This window comes from Drosophila suzukii, chromosome 3, assembly GCF_043229965.1.
Source record: "Drosophila suzukii chromosome 3, CBGP_Dsuzu_IsoJpt1.0, whole genome shotgun sequence".
Classification (NCBI taxonomy): domain Eukaryota; kingdom Metazoa; phylum Arthropoda; class Insecta; order Diptera; family Drosophilidae; genus Drosophila; species Drosophila suzukii.
In genome coordinates, this window is record NC_092082.1 from 37,199,484 (window position 1) to 37,206,474 (window position 6,991).

The following is a 6,991-nucleotide window of genomic DNA, read 5'->3' on the forward strand; positions in this document are numbered from 1 at the left end:
TTCGGCACCTAACACAACTTGCACGTCTAGAAAGTCAGATGAGACAACAAGAAAATTTTCTTCAAACACTTGATCGTCAACTTCGAATTCTTCTTTAAAGGAACCGAATGGTTTTACCCGGTTGTTGTTCCCGAAACCGACAAGGAAAATGTTCACGGCACTCAGTTTTGGCTTGTTCAAGCTTACGTACGTTGTTTCACTTACAATATTGTATTTGCTGCCTGTGTCAATAAGGGCTGTGTACTTGTTGCTTTTCATATAAATGTCTTTACACATCGAAAGTTTGTCATCGCATACTTTGCGCGTATTTTTCGGAGTTTCAACCGTTTCTATCTTGCCTGTGGGGCAGTCCTTCGATATGTGTCCAAATTTGTTACAGTTAAAGCACTTTCGACCACTGTTTCGATTGGGGCACTGATTTGATGTATGGCCACCGGCACCACAGTTCGTATATTTTAGGCTTTCCGGATTTTTCGCGAATTTTTTCGTAGCACTTCAATTTATCCTTGAACTCTTTCAAGTCTTTGGCATTGTACAAAATCGATTTGTTAACACTTAAATCATTGATGCCATCAATCACATATTGCATAAGTGCACAGTTGTCTACACTGCCACGAGAAGCGAATTCTTTCATTTTGAGGAGATATTCTTGAACACTTTCATTGTTTTTGATTTTTCTTTCAGATAGCAACTTATGTAATTGAGCACTATTTACTTCGGCTTTGAACTCTTTTATCAACGCGTTTTTTAACATTTGCCAATTTTTGATACCACGCTCACTCATTATAAAGACTTTAGCGAGACCTTTTAGAGAACGTTTCGCGAAAATGAGTTTTTGCAGGTCATCCCAATACATAATGGAAGCCATGTCCTCGAAATCGGAAATCCAAACCTCTACTGCAAGGGTGTCATCTCCACTGAACGGACGAATAGAGTCTTCTACATCGCGGAAGTTTACAGAAAAACGCGGCGAATTCACAGCGAAACTTTGTACAGAGGCGGAATCGTTATTGTTGGACGCCACTGTGCCAGCCCGTGCCTTGTTCATTTTTTTCTGTTTCTCCGTATTGCTTCGCACAGAGCGAAACTCGTCGTCGTCACCGTTAGAACTTTTCTCGTCGTTATCTTCGTCGTTCTCTTCTCTTTCGTCTACTTCATCATCTTCGGAGTCCTCTTCATCTGCATCTTCCAGCAGTTTTCCTGCGCGCAAATTGCGGAAAATGTGTAGCATGAGATCACTTTTGTCGTGTTGCAAGCCCAAAATGTTGCAAATTATGGCAAGGTCGCTGTTTGACAAATTTTGCGCAACGTAAGACACCTTCTGGTTAAAATGCTCATCAGTTTCCAAAAAGTCAAACCCGTCGAAACCCGGTAGTCGCTTTCGGTTATGCCGACCGCCGTTATTTTCGTAGACAAACTTGTGCAGCAGGTCAACATTCTTCTTTTTTTCAGACTTTAGCCCCTGTAAAACGGAATCAAAATCAGCTAGACTGGACATATTTGCAGAAGCAGTTCTTGGAAATGTTTGTTCGTACTCGTTGCTCTTCTTTACACTCGTATTCGTCGTTTTACTTGCGTTCTCTACCCGTCGTTTATATACACATACGCGTCGTTATATATGCCCTGCAGTTCCAAAATTGAGTTAAGCGCCCAATCATCACGAAGCCGACTGCGACGTCGGCAGAGAAGCCAGCGATGCCGGCAGAGCTGAGCGCAACGGCGGCAAAGCGACGCGCTCTCAGTCGGGTCCGCAAAGAGAACGCACAAAAAAGTAATTTTGGGCTCTCCCTCTCTCGTCAAGTCTCAGACGAAAAAGTGCGCGTGAAGGGAAGGAGGCCCAGCAACTAAAATATATAGACCTTTGTGCACCCTTGCCTTTTGAATAATGCGACATTTGTTCGTAAATGTTAAAACAACGATTTAAAATAATAGGTTTCTGTTTTAAAATATTTGTATTTCTTAAACAAATTTATATGTTTATTAATATAATTTAATAATATGTAAAGTTTTAAAAATATATTTTTATAAACCGATTTGCATAGTCGAATATGTCTATAAATACCCTGCTTTTATGTGCAAGATGCATAGACCAAACGGGACATGCAAAAAAAACAACAACGGCTTAGCGGAACCGTTGTTGTTGTTGCTTGTTGTTTTTCTGGAAGGCACGCGCCTTTTTTCGTCTTTTCACTTGCGTTTAGGAGTTAGAAGTTGAAGCAAACATACCAGCAATTTACTAAATTAAATTAAATTAGTGCCTTAAAAGTGAAAAAGAAACGATTCCCAGGTAAGTCTGTCGCAGACTAATAATATTGAAAACAGTGAGAGTAAAAAACAAGATAATCTATATTTAAAATAAGGGAAATACAAGATTCCCAAAATAACACGTGGCGGAAAAAAAATAGCTGTGAAAAATATTAATTTTTGACGTGAAAAGCAACAAATGGTGCATATAATAAACAAATCTGTGAAAAAATTTTAAAATCTTATTGAGTGCTGAGTTCCTAGGGACCAAAAATAAGAGATGTTTGTTTTTATAACTTATGATTTTTTGATTAAAGCACAATTTTTATTTTTGTGTAAGTAAACAAACATGGCTATTTAAATAAAAATCTCAAACATCTCTAATTTTCCGTCCCTGGAAAAGTGGTATTTTTTCCGCATCTGCAAAATAAATAAATGATTTAATAAATAATAAAAAAAATACATAAATAATTTTTTACAGCAAAATAAAATAAATCAAGTGACCGAAAACAAAAGTTTGCAAATTTCTTCTCGATATTTTTTTAATTTTCTTTATATTTTTAGACAAGGCTGATGGTAAATCTATAAAAAAATGGAAGGCTAAGTCGTTCCATCTTAAGCATATTATCCGAGGAACTTGTTCTGTCCCACAACTTGGAGGGGGGGCTACCCAAATTTCGCCCGTGCCTTATTAAGTAAGTTTTTGTTGAGGCTGAAAACTATTGTTTGTAAGTTTAATTTTGAAAAGACTTCTGGGATTTTCACATTGAATGCCAAAGATAACATTTCTTTTATTATAAATAAATCTTACAACTAACGATTACTTTCGGTCACTCGTTTTTATTCTCGTCTTGTTTTATTTTTAAAACTAATTTTTTTCTAGTACTAGATGCAATCGCCCTGGTGGATCCCTCGGAGCCTCCCGAAAAGGCGCTGCAGAAGGCAATGCGGTGCGTTAAAAACTTGAGTTGTTCCAAAAAAAGGCAACGCCGGCACCAGATGCTGAGAAGGAGGTGCCAGCGACCCCGATAACACCGGAAACCCCCGAGCTCAAATTTTAAAATAAACAAATAAAAATAAAAATTACAACTGAAATTTTATTTGCTGCTAAGCGCTGAAAGTGCGCTTTTTCGCTGCTTGAATGAGCGCTTAACGTGTGCTGAATGTGTGCTTTTACCGCTGCTCAATCGAGCGCTCAACATGTGCTGAATGTGTGCTTTTTCCGCTGCTCAATCGAGCGCTCAACATGTGCTGAACGTGTGCTTTTTCAGCTGCTCAATCGAGCGCTCAAGAGGGTGCTCAAAAAAGCGCTCAATGCGTGCTATTTTTTGAGCACTGATGAACCCTAGGACATTCCTATGTTAATTTCAGCACATAGCTCCATACAAATTGTGCGCTCATTGAGCGCTGAGTGATGAGCTTTTTGCAGTGATTGAGTGCTCAATAAGCGCTGAATGGTACTGCAGGGTGTATATGGCAGATCACAGTGGTGGTTGTAGCGTCGTTTTCACACACTCGTACGTCGTTTTTTAAGTTTTTCCTCGTTTTCCACAGTTTTCGTCGTTTTAAATCTTTTCTTAAGCACACTTTTCGTCGTTTTACTTCTCACTTTTCACGTAGGTTGAGCCCCCATATTTGTGGGATTGGTTTTTCTGGTGTAAATGAAAAGTCCCACTAATTGTAATTTTATTATAATAGGTGTATAGTTTTATTTAAAAGGAATAGTGATAAGTAGTTCTGATCATAGTTTTAGGTATTGAATAGGGATTTTAACAGCGTTTTTAGATAATTACTCGCGTCGTTCTTTTACTTCGTATATATTTCACGTCTTTCGTCTTCGTCTCTCTCGTTCTAAGTGCTTGGCCAAGACTTCCTTTTTCACCACGCCAAATATTAGTAGTGCTGTTCATCTGTGGTGGGTTCGGTTGACAAGGATGCCAGACCTATTCCCACATATCTTATATATATATATATATATATATTTTTTAAAAATATATATTAACAGTACTGCAGGGGACCATGCAAATCAAATTATATATACAGTTTCGAGGCCGGCGAAATTAAGTCGTTCTGCCTCGAACTTATGTCACTTTAAAGGGACCATAACTAGTTTTGAAACGAGACAATTTCGCGCGAACTTATGTCGTTTAGCAGCAACATAATTCCGCGGCTGGCGATATGATGTCGATTTTTCTGCGGCGGACCTTTGGCGTTCTCAAACGTCATAAGGTCGCGCGAAACTATGTCGTTTTAAAACGGCAGATTTATGTCGGCGAAATTAAGTCGTTATCCCGACGAATATATACATTATGGGGTCGGAAACGTTCCCATTACCTGTTACATACTTTCCATCGAATCTTATATATTCTTTTATTTACGAGTATCGGCTATAAAAATCTTGATCGGACTTATATTAAATAAATAATTTAGCTGCTACCGGTACTTTATTAAATTTAGTCTGATTCTGTTCCTTACCTATCTCGCCTATTTCTATTAGATAGTGGTTCTGCATTAATTTCTAAAGATCTGTTCTTATTAAAAAAATAATTTAAAACAAAAATTTTAAAATATCAGGGCTGAACGGGAATAAATTTTTCACATTTCTACTTAAGAGCAACGCCTTGCTGGTCATTATGGGAGTTTCATAAATTTTTAATGATTTACCTTGACTGTCAGTTATAAGAGGACCACACACACAGCGAACAGTGTGGTGGAATTAACAAAATAACTATTTTGCTTGGTTGCAGAATTAAAATAATGAGTCTCAGAAACAAAAAGTCATCAGATTTCATCCAGCCACTAGAATTTGAACGCCGTCGCATCTCAACGGCGCATCCAATTTTCCGTGAAAAACAAAAAATCAGCTCAATGAAGCTGGTTCGAGTAAAATACAATTTTTGAAATTCTAAAACGGGAATCGTTTGTTCTTCATTTGTCGACTTTAAGTATATAGTTTGTTCACGTGCAGCTTAAAAAATGTTCGAAAATCAACAAATTTTATTTCCAATTCTTTTTCTGGAATGATTTCTGATAATATTTTCCAATTTTTTTCTGAACTAACTAACAAGGTCGTCCTCAGTTTCTCCTGTGAAAATTTTGTAAAGCGATTGTTATATAATCCTATACTTTTGCCTTGCTTTTATCTTTAATACTTAAACTTAATTTAAAACATTTCTTATTTCAACACCACCATAGAGATAGAGGTTTTGGCTTGTTTTTTTGTAAGAACCCAAGGACCTACTCCACAATGGAAATATTTTATTAAACACTTTTAACTCATTTAATTTCAAAATATTACACATTCTGTAAGACTTTATTTGATATTTTTGGGTTTTCCCACTGGTGTTATTTAAAAACATGAGAAAATGCTATAGTCTACGGCCTCGACTATCAGATACCCGTTACTCAGCCAAAACCTGTCGTTCATTCCTTTCGAATTTTTACGAGAAATCACAAGCACGCTACATTACATGAAATTTAGTCAATTTTCGTAAGCAGACGATCTGTATTAATATATCTACATCCCTCTTGTATTATATTGAGTTTGCTAATTATTAATAATTATTTTGTTATAAACTGTTGATCCGATTTCAATTTCAATTTCAATTTTTGTCATGTAGATGGGTATTGACAATAAGACAAAATCTTATTTAAACAAGGGAGAACGCTATAGTCGAGTACCTCGACTATCACATACCCGTTACTCAGCTAAAGGCACCAAAGGGGAATAGAGATATGCAAGCAGTAAAGCGAGATTAAAATGCGCCACGTACCCGCGATCTCAATATATGGTTATGTCGGCGGTAGACAGATTTAAGCGTTACGGGCGTTAGAGTGGGCGTGGCAAACTTTTTTTTGGATAAATCGATAGGTATTAACAAGACAAATACATTTCAGTTAAAATTTTATATCTAGCATTAAAACAGTCGGATGGACAGACGGATAGACGGATATGGCTAGAATTGTTAAATTTTTAAGTATTGTTGCTAGCTTCAGTGATATTCGCGTAAAATTAAATTCGTAATGCTGAAAAGTTAAAATATTCTTATCCCAGAGTAAAAGAAAATACAATTAAAATCAACAAAGCAAAATTGCTTTAAAAATAATTATTTCATTACTTTCCTGAACGTTTCTTTGACAACTATACGTTAGAGTCGTCCGATTTTTATTAAATTTAATTCGAAATTTTTAAAAATACAAAAAATGTTATTCCCAATAGTATAAGAAATTATTTCAAAAACAAGTAAAACGCTATAGTCGAGTGCCTCGACGATCGGATACCCGTTACTCAGCTACGCAAGCAGCAAGGCGAGATTGAAATGCGCCACCTACCGGCGGTAGACAGATTTAAGCGTTATGGGCGTTAGAATGGGCGTGGCAAATTTGTTTGTGTGTGTTACTCGTAGAGTAAAAGGGTATACTAGATTCGTCAGAAAGTATGTAACAGGCAGAAGGAAGCGTTTCCGACCCCATAAAGTATATATATTCTTAATCAGGATCACTAGCCGAGTCGATCTAGCCATGTCCGTCTGTCCGTCTGTCCGTCTGACCGTCTGTCCGTCTGTCCGTCTGTCCGTCTGTCTGTCCGTCCGGATGAACGCTGAGATCTCGGAAACTATAAGAGCTAGACTATTGAGATTTGGCCTGCAGATTCCTGAGCTTTTTACGCAGCGCAAGTTTGTTTTAGCTGTGCCACGCCAACTCTAACGCCCACAAACCGCCCAAACTGTGGCTCCTACAGTATTGA

At 37.4% G+C, this 6,991-nt stretch overlaps 1 long non-coding RNA gene across 1 annotated transcript; it reads left to right on the forward strand.

The window, feature by feature from the left end:
* The first annotated feature begins 1,600 nt into the window (after positions 1-1,600).
* On the forward strand, positions 1,601-3,467 carry LOC136117532 (uncharacterized). The gene is made up of 3 exons (XR_010655062.2): positions 1,601-2,287; positions 2,809-2,939; positions 3,128-3,467. It is a non-coding gene; the product is annotated as an uncharacterized lncRNA (long non-coding RNA).
* The last annotated feature ends 3,524 nt before the right edge of the window (positions 3,468-6,991 follow it).